The sequence below is a fragment of the Macaca thibetana genome, chromosome X, assembly GCF_024542745.1.
Source record: "Macaca thibetana thibetana isolate TM-01 chromosome X, ASM2454274v1, whole genome shotgun sequence".
Taxonomy (NCBI): domain Eukaryota; kingdom Metazoa; phylum Chordata; class Mammalia; order Primates; family Cercopithecidae; genus Macaca; species Macaca thibetana.
In genome coordinates, this window is record NC_065598.1 from 30,070,528 (window position 1) to 30,085,749 (window position 15,222).

Below are 15,222 nucleotides of genomic sequence, written 5' to 3' on the forward strand. Positions count from 1 at the left end.
CTGCTAGTGGAAATGTAAATTACTTCAGCCACTGTGAAAAGCAGATTGATTTCTCAAAGAACTTAAAGTAGAACTAACATTCAATCCAGCAATGCCATCACTGGGTATGTACCCAAAGGAATATAAGTCATTTAACCAAAAAAACCCGCATGCACTCATATGTTCACTGCAGCACTATTCATAATAGCAAAGACACGGTCTCAACCTGGGTACCCATTAACTGTGGATTGGATAAAGAAAATGTGCTACATATACATCACGGGATACTATGCAGTCATAAAAAAGGACAAGATCCTGTTCTTTGCAGCAACATGGATGCAGCCAGAGGTCACCATCCTAGGTGAATTAATGCAGGAACAGAAAACCAAGTGACGCATGTTCTCACTTATAAGTGGGAGCTAAATATTGGGTACCCATGGACATAAAAATGTAAACAACAGACACTATGAACCACAAGAGGGGAGAGAGTGGGGCAAGAGTTGAAAAACTACCTACTGGGTACTACGCTCATGACCTGGGTGATGGGATCTGTATCCTAAACCTCAGCATCGTGCAGTATACCTAAGTAACAAACCTGCACATGCACCCCCTGAATCTAAAATAAAAGTTGAAATTATAAAAAAGAGTAGTCTATATTCAATTAATTCACTTTTCTAACATATTATAGTCTGGTTTATGACAAGTCTTCTTTCCTGAAGCTGCTATTGCAGAGGTCCCCAGTAACCTTCCAGTTGCTAAAACTAAAATGTTTTTGCTCCTTGCCTGACTTGTCCTTTCCACAACGTTTAACAATTTTACTTATTTTCCCTTTGAAACCTCTTCTCCACTATGTGGAGTGACATCATTCTCTCCTGCCTCTGTAGTTACTCTGTGTCAGCCTGTTTACAAGCTTCATTCCCTCTCCTCTCACCCTAAGCATCCTTTTCCACAAGAATCCCGATCTTGTCACTCTTCTAAACTTTATTTATTTTCCTTTAGTTAATTAGTACATATTGTTGACTTCAAGATTCTTAAATCCAACACAAATCTTTTGTCTAAATTCTAGATCTGCATATTTAACTTCCTCTGCATATATCATAAACACCTCAATTTCAACCTGTTACTTTCCAAGACTTTGCCACCTCTAGCACTCTACTGAAAGTACTTCGAAGAGATGTCCAATGCTTTCTTACTTGAAAATCCAATTGGCATCCCCTCTTTATGAAATATTTTTGACTTCCAGGTTTCTATATTCTCCTATATCATATTCTTCCTCTCTGAACATTTTTCCTCTCGCTTTTACATACTTCTCTTTTCTAACTTGCTCTCTAAGCCTAGTTATCCCTCCATATTCTATCCTAGTGCAGTTAATATATGGATACCACCTACTGAGAGAAATCCTCAAGCCTGGGGTAGTATAGCAGGAGCATGTGTGTTGGAAAGAAAGTTATTTTTCAAGATACTAATTAAGGAAGAGTTAAGAAAAGGCTGACATGACCCATGGTGAAAGGATGAAGTGTCTCTGCTTAGGCTTAGTCATAAATGGGAGCACTTTCTGGACCAACTGTAATAACAGTCATTGTCTTCAACTCTCAAATTTTTCTGAACCATACTGAGTCACAGCTATTAAGAGAAGACTGAGGCACAAACAAATAAACTGTAGTTTGCTATTTATTTGTTAGCTACTTGAAGGCAGAATTCATCTTTTCATCTCTAAATTTCCAACATCTAACACACTACTTGATCATTGTAAAAATTTTTTAAAGTGTTTTGAAAACAAAAGAATGATTCAAAAGCCCTCAGGGAACAGTTAATGAGATATTTGTGTTTTCCTCCTACACAGCATTTAGAAGCTCGAAGGCAAGAGCAGAGAAATAGTGTGGTGGTGACATACAATGTTGATAATTTGCAAGGCGGGCCCAATTGAAGGGGAAGCAAGTAAAACCAAAAGGGATGTTTCTTAATGGGATGGGTTGAGTTCCAGTGATAGAGAAAAGTATACATTTGATAGAAGCGTGGGTAAAATAAAGGTAAAAAGAGAGTGGACTGTAGTCAGAAGGGGAAATTCAGAGTTTCCAATCTTAGATGAGGAGTCGTCTCATTTTGTGATGAGACAGTAAGTCTCAATTTGTGATGATTCCAGAGCCAACTACAGCTATGTGGAGATGAGGTAGGGCAAGGATCCATGATATCAAATGGTTGGTGAAAAGGATAGTGACAGAAGTAGGATAGTTACTATGATCCAAGTGCTAAAGAAAGTGAGAAAAGTTTCTCTCCCAGCGAGGTAGTATGGCACAGTGATTATGAGTGTGGACTCTGGATTCAGAAGTAGGGTTTTATACACACTTCTCTTGTTTACCAGCTCGGTGACCTTAAACAAGTGACCTTGGGCAAATTGTTTAACCTAGCCAAGCCTAAATATTATCATCTATAAGGCAGAGATAATAGTGTCTATCTCATAAGGTTGTTATCTGTATTAAGTAAGATAATGCAAGCAAATTACTTAGCACATGATGACTGATTCATAATAAACCCTCAGTAAATGTCAACTGAAAAATATAGACATTGGCAGTAAGGACCGGGCAATAGCACTAAGAGTTGGCTTCGTTTTCAAAAAATAAGATGTGACCAATGTAGGTGTTTAAATTTATTCTAGTCATTGGGTCCAAAAAATTCTTCCCAGGCAGCTGGAAAAAAAACCTTGCCAGTGTGATCATGAAACTATTTCTAGTAGTCTTTGAGGAGTACCCTATTTCAGTCTGGGTTCTATAGAAAAGAAATCATAAGACAAATGCTTATTGCTATTACTCTATTGAGGCATGCAATTTCAAGAATCAACAGTGAGAGAAAAGGGTAGTGAGGCAGAGAGTGAAAGCAAATATAAAAAATTATGTTTCCTAGCTGGCCATAGCTTCATAAGCTAACTAATTCATCTTGCCAGATGGCTTGAGAACAGTACTGCCTTTAGACCCAAGCAACACAGAATGTTTGCCTTGAGCCACACACACCACACACATACACACACACACACACACACACCCCACAAGTAAACAACACATGTGTGCCTCTTTCCCTAGAGATGCAGCACTCAGTCGTTCTGGCACAGTCACAGCAGGTGTCGTAAATATCTGCTTTCACAACTAATGCCATCCAGATCCCAGAGAAATATCTCCCATCATCTCTTGCCCATGCTCTCTAAATCCTTTAGGGGTTGTCCCACTGCCATCATTAGAGATGAAGTTGAGTCCTACTTCAGACTGCAGGAAAGATTTGAGTGGCAGAAGCACTTAGGCAAGAAAAAAATGAAGTAATTGACTGGCTATATCTCTTCCCTCAACCTGAATGAAATAGATGTTAACATTACAAAATATTATTTTCCAGTAGTGCCTATTATTTTATTCTTCACTTTTATTTGTTTCCAGTTATAGATCTGGAGATATTCACAAATTAGCAAATTAGCACATGGCCCCAGGTAAACATTTTTCAATATTAATCAATTCATGTTATTCTTAAATTTGTATTTACATAGATATGCATGTAACATGCATAAAGTGTGAATCATTTTTTGGAATGACGACTAAATGAACACTGAATGCTAGAAATACAAAGAGTTTTTTTATGATGATATTTCATAAGATTTGATTACAATTTTTAAAAATTACATAAGATGTCAGTTTTATTTGAATAAGCTTGACTTAAAAATTTTGACACTAATTAAAATGTGTGTTTGTGTTTTAACCTAAAAATATTATTTTGGACGTTTTGAGGAAACAAACTTCTTGAAACACAATTAAAACTTTTGATTTTATATTTATTTAAATTAATATTTTAATGCCAATACATCCCAAATTTGTGCACCTTGAAAATAAGTTTACCTGTTAATTCTTTAGATCTTTGCCACCTATTATGGTGGCCACCTATCGAGCACTTGACGTGTAGCCCCTCCAAACTGAGATGTGCAATAAATGTAAAATATGCATTGGATTGTGAACACTTAATATGAAAAAAACAGTGTTTAATAGCTCATTTATATTTTTATTTGTTACATATTGGAATTGAAATACTCTGATATATTGGGTTTTCAATACAATACATTATTAACATTAATTTCAATTGTTTCTGTTTACTTTTTAAATGTAGCTACTTTTTAAATGTGGCTATGTTGGACATAACCAACTTAATTCTGTCAATAGACACAATTTATGTGAGTCTTCCTTAAAGTAACATAATTAGTGATTTTACTGAAGTGAAAGCAAACAAGATAATTTTTGATAATAAGACAATTTTTATAATGGACTATGAAGAATATAGTTATTTATTTTATCACTAGTTCAAACATCACCAGCCCTAGGTATGTGCAATAAAAATTTAAATTGAGCATCTTTGATATTTTGTGAGCTTTCAGTCACAGGAAAACAACAGGTTTACAGAATTTGTTTTTGTCATTATTACGGGACTGGGAAGTATTTAAATGTCGTTACTGCAAGAACACCCATCCTACACATTCCCCAAGAGGCAGCCCCTTGCCCCACCCCAGTGCTCTTCACACTGGTTTAGGATGGAGACATATATGGATAGTTTACTGAAGAGTAGGGGTAGTGCTTACAAATCATGACAGTGCAGGGCCAGACGAGTCTGTTCCTTCATCTGACTCACTTTCCCTAGGATTACATTAAAAAGGAAGAGTCTTGATGGATATTTTTATTAACCTTACCTCTATCTTTCCATAATTGTTCTGTCCTCTTTGCAGAATTTCCAGGAAACTTAACCTTTTCCCACATGAGAAAAATGTTACACACCTCAGTCCCTTCTTGTCTCTTACCTTCCTCAGTACCTCATACTTTAGAAATGAGGTATGTTTCTTGTTTCATGAGATGAGTGACAGAAGCAGGTGTCCCATCCTCATTCCTCGATTCAGCATCCTCACCAGTGGGAACCTCACAAGTTGCCTAAAAGAAAACTTCTCTTACTAGAGAACATATTAATATTTTGACTCCCTGAGGACAACAAGGGCAACTATTTTAGAGGGAAAGCAAAATTTGGCTGGTTTACACCTGAAAGTCTTTTCTTCCTAATAGCCATAGAGTATGTCTGCTGCTTCCCATTCTCATTCTGTGTTCTTTGTTAATATCGTAACAATATTACCAAATTTGCTGGGATGGCCCCAGTTTATGCCTGTTCTCCTTGTATAATTATTAAAACTGCCTCCTTCTGGAGACCCAGGGAGCCAGAAAGTACCAGAGTAATAGCAGAGAGAAAGGAGATTGAGAAAGAAACCCAACAAAGCCATGTATAAACTCCTGAGTCCACCCTCAACCTGTGCATGCATAATTTGGATCTTACCTACCAAAGACATTAAGGACTGAGCTAACAGATAGACCTCCACCGAGATTCCAAACTGACTGTTGGGTGGTGCACGTGAGGGACAGTTCCAAATATCCTGCAAAGCCTTCAACAACTGTAATGATAGTGGTACCACAGGCCACAGAAGGTAAGTTGAAACTTGCCATCTCAATCTGACCAAGTGAAGTACGTACTATCACAAAAACGTCTTAACTATTTAAAGTGGATGCTTAAATAAAAATATGAGCATCATTTATAGAATTTAAACATAGTTTCATAATGTAATAATCAAAATGTCCAGGAAACAATCCAAAATTACTCAGCATATTAAGAATGTCAAACATCTCAACTTACATAGGAAAAGACTCAACAGTTACCAAAAATAAGATGATATAGATATTGGAATTTTCTGAGAGAGACTTTAAAGCAGCTATAATAAGAATGCTAGAAAGAGCAATCGTGAAGACTCCTCAAACACAAAATAAACAGTATCAGCAAATAAACAGAATATATAAAAAAGAAACAGTGAATGTTTTAGAACTTAAAAATGCAGAACTGAAAATTTTTAAAAACCTCACTGAATGTACTTAATAGCAGAGTGAAGGTGACAAAAGAAAGAATTGGTAAAACTGAAGATAGATCAATATAAATTGTCAAGACTGAGCAACAGACAAGAAAAATAGATTGAATAAAAATAAACAGTGCCACAAGTGTACCTGTGAGACTACAATAAAACGTCTAACATTCATGTCATTGGAGTGCTAGAAGGAAAATGGAAAGAGTGTGGTGCTGAAAAAATATTTGAATAAATATGGCTGAAAACATCCAAGTTCTACAAAAGACCTACAAATTCTAGAAAATAAATGAACCCCAATTAGGAATAACCAAAAGAATTCAAGTGCCAACACATTGTAATCCAACTGCTAAAAAACAGAAGACAAAGAAAACTCTTGAAAGCAGCCATAAAAAGTAATGCATTACCTGTAAGAGAACGATGATTTAATTGACAATGGATTCCTCTTCAGAAACCATGGTGGCTAGAAAAAAAGAGGTAGAACCATTTTAAAGCACTGGAAGAGAAAAACTTTCAATCCAGAATTCTATATCCAGAGACAATATCCTTCCAGAATAAAGGTGAGTAAAGACATTCTCAGATGAAGGAAAACTAGAGGATTTGGAGCCAGAAGACCTGTTCTGAAAGACTTTCTAAAGGAAGTTCTTCAGATGAAAGGTGTATGATACCAGAAGGAAACCTGGAACATCAGGAATGAAGGAAGAAAATCAGAAATGGTAAATATCTGGGAAATATAATATATTTTTCCTCTCCTCTTGGATTCTTTAAAATATGTTTGTTGGTTAGAAGCAGAAAAATTAACAGTGTCTGAACGGGGTTTCAATGTACATAGAAGTAATATATAACACAATTAAAAATGCAGATGAGGACATGTATATGGTGGTAAGGCCCATATGTGCCAGTTGAAGTGGTGAATATTTACTCTAAATAGATCATGAAAACTACGTATTTTGAAATCTCTACAACAGACAATAATAAAATACACAGTATATAGTTGAAATTATAATAGTTAAAATAGAATACCAAAAAAGTTTAAATAACATAAAGGAAATGAGGAAAGAAGAAATGGAGGGACAAAAAAAGAGGGAACACACAAATTAAAAACAATAAAATGGTAGATGTATATCAATAATTACATTATATTTAAATGCTCTAAAAATACCAACTAAAAGACACAAATTGTCAGAATGTATCATAAAAAACTTGATCCAGCCGGGCGCGGTGGCTCACGCCTGTAATCCCAGCACTTTGGGAGGCCGAGGCGGGCGGATCACAAGGTCAGGAGATCGAGACCACGGTGAAACCCCGTCTCTACTAAAAATACAAAAAATTAGCCGGGCGCGGTGGCGGGCGCCTGTAGTCCCAGCTACTCAGGAGGCTGAGGCAGGAGAATGGCGTGAACCCAGGAGGCGGAGCTTGCAGTGAGCCGAGATCGCGCCACTGCACTCCAGCCTGGGCGACAGAGCGAGACTCCGTCTCAAAAAAAAAAAAAAAAAAAAAAAAAAAAAAAAAAAAAAAAAAACTTGATCCAGCTCCATGCTCTCTATAAGAAATTCATTTCAAATATACTGGCATAGGTGGCTTAAAATAAAGAGGATAGAAAGTTCTATACCATGTAAACATTACTCAAAATAAGGTAGGAGACACTATATTAATATTAGAAAAAGTAGACTTTGGACCTAATAAACTTCCCAGGGATAAAGATAGATACTACATATTGATAAAATAGTTAATTTGCCAAGGAAACCTAACAATTCTAAATGTGTGAGACCTCAAAAGCACAGGCAACACAGCAGAAATAGACAAATGGGGTCACATCAAGTAAAAAAGATTCTGCCCAGCAAAAGAAACAATAACAAAATGAACGGTAACCCACAAAATGGGAGAAAATATTCGCGAGCTATCCATCTGACAAGGGATTAATAACCAGAATATATAAGAAGTTTAAACAACTCAATAGTAAAAAATAATAATAATCCAACTAAAAATTGAGCAAGAGGTCTGAATAGACATCTTTCAAAAGAAGACATACAAATGGCAAACAGGTATATGAAAAGTTGCTCAATATCATTGATCATCAGAGAAATGCAAATACAAACTACAAGGAGACATCATCTCATCCCAGTTAAAATGACTATTATTCAAAAGGCAAGCAGTAATAGATGCTGGCAAGGATGTGGAGAAAGGGTAACCCTCATGCACTGTTGATAAGAATGTAAATTAGTACAGCTACTAGGGAGAACAGTATGGAGGTTCCTCAAAGCAATTCTACTGCTGGTATATATCAAAAGAAAAGAAATTAGTATGCCAAAGAGATATCTGCACTTCCATGTTTGTTGCAGCACTATTCATGATAGCCAAAACATGCGATCAACCCGTCAGTGGATGAATGAAGAAAATGTGGTACATATACACAATAGAATCTTATTTAGCCACAAAAAGAATGAAATTATGTCATTTGCAACAACATGGTTGGAATTGGAGGACACTACGTCAGGTGAAATAAATCAGTCATAAAAAGACAAATATTGAATGTTCTCATTCATATGTGGGAGCTAAGAAAACTGATCTCATGGAAACAGAGTGAAACAGTGGTTACCAGAGTCTGGCAAGGATAGTGGGAAAGCAGGAACGGTGTAAAGGAGTTGGTCAATGGGTAGAAAATACAGTTGGATAGAAGGAATAAGATCTAGTGTTTGGTGGCACAATAGGGCAACTATAGTTAACTATAATTCATTATATATTTTTAAACAACTAAAAGAGTGGAATTGAAATGTTCCTAACATAAAGAAATGATAGACAGGCCAGGCGTGGTGGCTCACGCCTGTAATCCCAGCACTTTGGGAGGCCGAGGCAGGCAGACCACAAGGTCAGGAGATGGAGACCATCCTGGCCAACATGGCGAAACCCCATCTCTACTAAAATACAAAAAATTAGCTGGGCACAGTGACATGCGCCTATAGTCCCAGCTACTTGGGAGGCCGAGGCAGGGGAATTGCTTGAACCCAGGAGGCAGATGTTGTAGTGAACCGAGATAACACCACTGCGCTCCAGCTTGGCAAGGAGTGAGACTCCCTCTCAAAAAAAAAAAAAAAAAAAGAACTGATAAACACTACAAGTGAGGGATATGTGAATTATCCTGATTTAATCATTACACATTGTAAGCTTGTATCAAAATTCACATGTACCTCATAAATATGTACAACTATTATGTATCCATAAAAGTTTTTAAACTAGTTTAAAAAATCAAGGCTTAGAAATTTAAAAGAATGGAAATTATCCAAAGCTTGTTCTGTGATCATAATGGAATTAAACTAGAAATCATTAACAGACAAATAACAAGAAAATTTCTAAATGTTTGGAAATGGAACAACACACTTCACCATGGGTCCAAAAGGAAGTGTCAAGAAAAATTAGAAATATTTTGAGCTGAACAAAAATGAAAATATAACATATCAAAATGTAGAATGCAGCTAAAGTAGTATTAAAGGGAAATTTATAGCATTAAATGTTTACATTAGAAAAAAGTTCTAAAAGGAATAATCTGAATTTCCATCTTAAAAAAGTAGAGGCCAGGCACAGTGACTGATGCCTGTAATCCTAGCACTTTGGGAAGTCAAAGTGGGAAGATTGCTTGAGCTCAGGAGTTTGAGACCAGCCTGGGCAACACAGCAAGACCTCATTTCCACTAAAAAAAGAAAGAAAAAAAAATTAGCGTGGCATGGTAGTGTGCACTTGTAGTCCAAGCTACTCAGGAGGCTGAAGTGGGAGAATGGCCGGACCCCAGGAGTTTGAGGCTGGAGTGATCTATGAGTATGCCACTGAAATCCAGCCTGGTCAACAGAGCAAGACTCTGTCAAAAAAAAAAAAAAAAAAAGAAAAAAGAAAAAAAGAAAAAAGAAAAAAAAAAGAAGAAGAAGAAAAGACAAGAGGAAAAGAAATTAGAAAAGGAAAAGAAAAATAAACCAAAGCATGCAGAATGAAAATAATACAAATATAAGAGCGACAATCAATAAAATTTAATACAAAACAAGAGAAAATCAATAAAACCCATTTGAAAAAATTCAGAATTGAAAAATTCCTAGCAAGTCTGATGAAGAAAAAAAAGACTGAAAACACAAATTGCCAATATTAGAAATGAAGAGGATCTATCATTAAAGACCCCATAGACATGAAAAATAAGAGAATATTATAAGCAACTTTGTACACATACATTCAATAACTTGGATGAAATGGATAAATTCCCTAAACACTACAAACCACCAAAACTCACCCAATGTGAACTAGATAATCTGAATGTCCTTATAACCATTAAATAAACCTAACAAAACTCACATGATCTGTATCTTGAAAACTACAAAATGCTGAGAAATAAATCAGAGAAGATCTAAAGAAATGGAGATGCATACTGTGTTTATGGACTGGAAGAATCAACATATTAAGGGTGTTCATTCTCCCCACATTGTTCAATAGTTTTAAAACAATACCAGTTGAAATTCCAGCAATATTTTTGGTACATATAGACAAAATGATCATAAAACTTGTGTGATAGGGAAAATGAAGTAGAATAGCTAAAACAATTTTGAAAAGGAAGAAAAAAATGGGAAGAATCACTTTAATCAATATTAAGACTTACTATTAGCTACAGTAATCAACAAAGTGTGGTACTGGAGGAGATGTAAACACATAGATCAATAGACAGAATAGAGCTCCTGCAAATAAACAAATTGGGCATTTAATTTTTGACAAAAGTGCAAAAGAAATCCATGGAGAAGGATAGACTTTTCAACAAAAGATCAATGGTTTGAAACAACTGATCATTCATATGCAAAAAACTTAATTTCAACCTACTTCTCACTTTATACAAGGCTTATCTCAAAATGGATGGTAGATTTAAATATAAACATAGAATTATAAAACGTTTAGAAGAAATCATCTTTGTAACCTGAATTTAGATGAAGAATTCTTAGGACATGAAATGCACAATTCATAAAAGGAAATATAAGTTTACAAAAATTAATAACTTTTGTTCGTTAAAGACATTGCTAAAAGAAAAAAGACAATTAGCAGACTGGGAGAAAATATTCACAAATCTCATATCTGACAAATGACATTTACCAGAAGATATAAAGAACTCTCAAAATTCAGCAATAGGAAAATAAATAGCCCAACTTAAAACTGGGCGAAGGACTTCAGCAGACATTTCACCAAAGAGGATGTAAGAATGGCAAATATGTACATGAAAGAATGTTAAATGTCATAGTCCTTAGGGAAATGCAAATTACAACCATAATGAGTTACTACTACACAACTATTAGAATGACTAAAACAGCCTGGGCGCGGTGGCTCATGACTATAATCCCAGCACTTTGGGAGGCCAAGGCGGGTGGATCACCTGAGGTCGGGAGTTCGAGACCAGCCTGACCAACATGGAGAAACCTCATCTCTACTAAAAATACAAAATTAGCCTGATGCGGTGGCGGGTGCCTGTAATCCCAGCTACTCGGGAGGCTGAGGCAGGAGAATCGCTTGAACTTGGGAGGCGGAAGTTGCAGTGAGCCAAAATCATGCCATTGCATTCCAGCCTGGGCAACAAGAGTGAAACACCGTCTCAAAAAAAAAAAAAAAAAAAAAAGAATGACTAAAATAGAAAATGCTGTCACTATCGAGTGCTGGTAAGGATACAAAGCAACAAGTATTTTCACACATTTCTGGTGGGAATGCAAACTTGTAGAGACACTCTGGAAAATGTTTTAACAATTTATTTTTTAAAATAAACATACATTTACCATATGACCCAGCAATTCCCATCCTCTGTAAAGAGGTGGATAGTCAATATTTTAAGCTTTGTAGGCTTTATGGTCTCTGTCACAAGTACTCTTCTGTTGTTACAGTGTCAAAGCAGCCATAGACATATGCAAATGAATGGTTGTGGCTGTATTTCAATAAAATATTATTTATGAAAACAGGCCGTGAGCCAGATTTGGTCTGAGTGCTGCATGTAGTTTGCTGATCCCTGCCCTAAAGAAATAAAAACTTACATTCACACAAAAACCTGTACATGACTTCATTACAGCGTTAATCATGATTGCCAAACCCTAGAAACTACCTAAATGTCCTTCAACGGGTGACTGGAAAAACAAACAGTGGTATATTCATTCAATGGAATACTACTCAATAATAAAAGAGCTAACTGGTGATATGCACAATGATTTGGATGGATCACAAGGGAATTATGGTAAGCATAAAAAGCAATATCAAGGTAATATACTGCATGATTCCATTTATATGGCATTCCCAGAAAACAAAAACCACAGTGATGAACAGATCAGTGGTTGCGAGGGATATCTGTAGTAAATACAATAATATGACTATAAAGGCATAGCATTCGGGAGTATACTGTGGTGTTCTGTATACTGTTTGTGGTGCTGGTAACATAAATTTATGCATATGTTAAATTTCATAGACTTGTACACCAAACCAAAAGCTAATTTAACTTTAAAATAGTTTACAAAATAAAACAGAGAGAATTTTTTTAAGTATTCCATTTTCCTATTAAAGTGTCCCAGTTTATTATTATTATTATTTTTTTACTTTTATTTTAAGTTCAGGGGTACAAGTGTAGGTTTGTTGCCTAGGTATACTTGTGTTGTGGGGGTTTGTTGTACAGATTATTTCATTACCCAGGTATTAAGCCTAGTACCCATTAGTTGTTTTTCCTGATCCTCTCCCTCCGCCCATCCTCTAGTGTCTGTTGTTTTTGACTTTTTAATAATAACCATTCTGACTGGTGTGAGATGGTATCTCATTGTGGTTTTGATCTGCATTTTTCTAATAATAAGTGATGTTGAGCTTTTCTTCATATGAGTGTTGTCCACATGTATATCTTCTTTTGAAAAGTGTCTGTTTGTGTCCTTTGCCTACTTTTTCAAGGGGTTGTTTGGTTTTTTACTTCTAAATCTTTTTAAGTTCCTTATCAATGCTGGATAATAGACCTTTGTCAGATGCATAGTTTGCAAAAATGTTCTCCCATTGTGTAGGTTGTCTGGTTACTGTTGATAGTTTCTTCTGCTGTGAAGAAGCTCTTTAGTTTAATTAGATCTCATTTGCCAATTTTTGCTTTTGCTGCTATTGCTTTTGGCATCTTTATCATGAAGTCTTTGCCCATGCCTATGTCATGAACGGTATTGCCTAGGTTGTCTTCCAGAGTTTTTATAGTTTTTGGTTTTATATTTAAGTCTTTAATCTATCTTGAGTAAATTTTTTTATATGGTGTAAGGAACGGGTCCAGTTTCAATGTTCTGTGTATGGCTAGCCAGCTATCCCAGCACCATTTATTGAATAGGGAATCCTTTCCCCATTGCTTGTTTTTGTCAGGTTTGTTGAAGATTAGATAGTTGTAGGTGTGTGGTCTTATTTCTGGGTTCTCTATTCTGTTCCGTTGGTCTATGTGCCTGTTTTTGTACCAGTGCCATGCTATTTTGTTTACTATAGCCCTGTAGTATAGTTTGAAGTCAGGTAGCGTGATACTTCCAGCTTTGTTCTTTTTGCTTGGGATTGCCTTGGCTATTCAGGCTCTTTTTTGGTTCCATATAAATTTAAAACAATTTTATCTGGTTCTGTAAAGAATGTCAATGGTAGTTTAATGGGAATAGCATTGAATCTATAAATTACTTTGGCAGTATGATCATTTTAAGAATATCGATTTTTCCTATCCATGAGCATGGAATGTTTTTCCATTTGTTTGTGTCATCTCTGATTTCTTAGATCACTTGTAGCTCTCCTTGCAGAGATTGTTCACCTCCCTAATTAGCTTTATTCCTAGGTATTTTATTCTTTTTGTGGCAATTTTGAGTGGAAGTTTGTTTCTGATTTGGCTCTTGACTGTTGTTTGTATATAGGAATGCTAGTGATTTTTGCACTATGATTTTGTATCCTGAGACTTTGCTTAAAGTTGTTTATCAGCTTAAGAAGCTTTTGGGCTGAGACTACGGGGTTTTGTAGATATAGAATCATGTCATCTGCCGACACAGATAGTTTGACTTCCTCTCTTCCTATTTGGATGCCCTTTGTTTCTTTCTCTTGCCTGATTGCCCTGGCCAGAACTTCCAATGCTATGTTGAATAGGAGTAGTGAGAGAAGGCATCCTTGTCTTGTGCCAGTTTTCAAGGGGAATGCTTCCAGCTTTTGTCCATTCAGTATGATGTTGGCTGTGGGGTCTGTCATATATGGTTCTTATTATTTTGAAGTATGTTCCTTCAATACCTAGTTTATTGAGAGTTTCTAACATGAATGCATGTTGAATTTTATTGAAAGGCTTTTCTTCATCTATTGAGATAATTATGTGGTTTTTATTTTTAGTTCTGTTTATGTGATGAGTCACATTTATTGATTTGTGTATGTTGAACCAACCTTACATCCCAGGGATGAAGCATACTTGATCGTGGTGGATGAGCTTTTTGATGTGCTGCAGGATTCACTTTGGCAGTATTTTGTTGATGATTTTTGTATCTATTTCATCAAGAATATTGGCCTGAACTTTTCTTTTTCTGTTGTGTCACTGACAGATTTTGGTATCAGGATGATGCTAGCCTCATAGAATGAATTGGAGAGGAGTTCCTCTTTTTCAATTTCTTGGAATAGTTTCAGTAGGAATGGTACCAGCTCTTCTTTGTACACCTGGCAGAATTCAGCTGTGAATCTGTCTATTCCTGGGCATTTTTTTTGGCTTGTAGGCTATTTATTACTGCCTCGATTTCAGACCTCATTATTGGTCGTTCAGGAATTCAATTTCTTCTTGGTTCAGTCTTGGGAGGGTGTATGTCTCCAGGAATTTAGCCATTTCTTCTAGATTTTCTAGTTTATGTGCATAGAACTGTTTATAATATTCTCTGATGGTAGTTTGTATTTCTGTAGGGTCAATAGTAATATCTCCCTTGTTATCTCTTATTGTGTTTATTTGAGTCTTCTCTCTTTTCTTCATTATTAATCTACCTAGTGGTCTATCTATTTTATGAACAGAGAATTATATTAATATTAATAGTGATGAGAAGAATGTATATTCGGTAGTTTTTGGGTGGGAAATTCTGTGGATAGCTATCAGGTCCATTTGATCCAGAGCTGCGTTCAAGTCCTGATTATCTTTGTTAATTTTCTATCTCGAGAGTCTGTCTAATATTGTCAGTGGGGTGTTAAAATCTCCCACTATTATCGTGTGGGAGTCTAAATCTCTTTGATGGTCTCTAAAAACTTGCTTTATGAATCTGGGTGCTCCTGTATTAGGTGCATATATACTTAGGATAGTTAGTTCTTCTTCTTGAATTGAA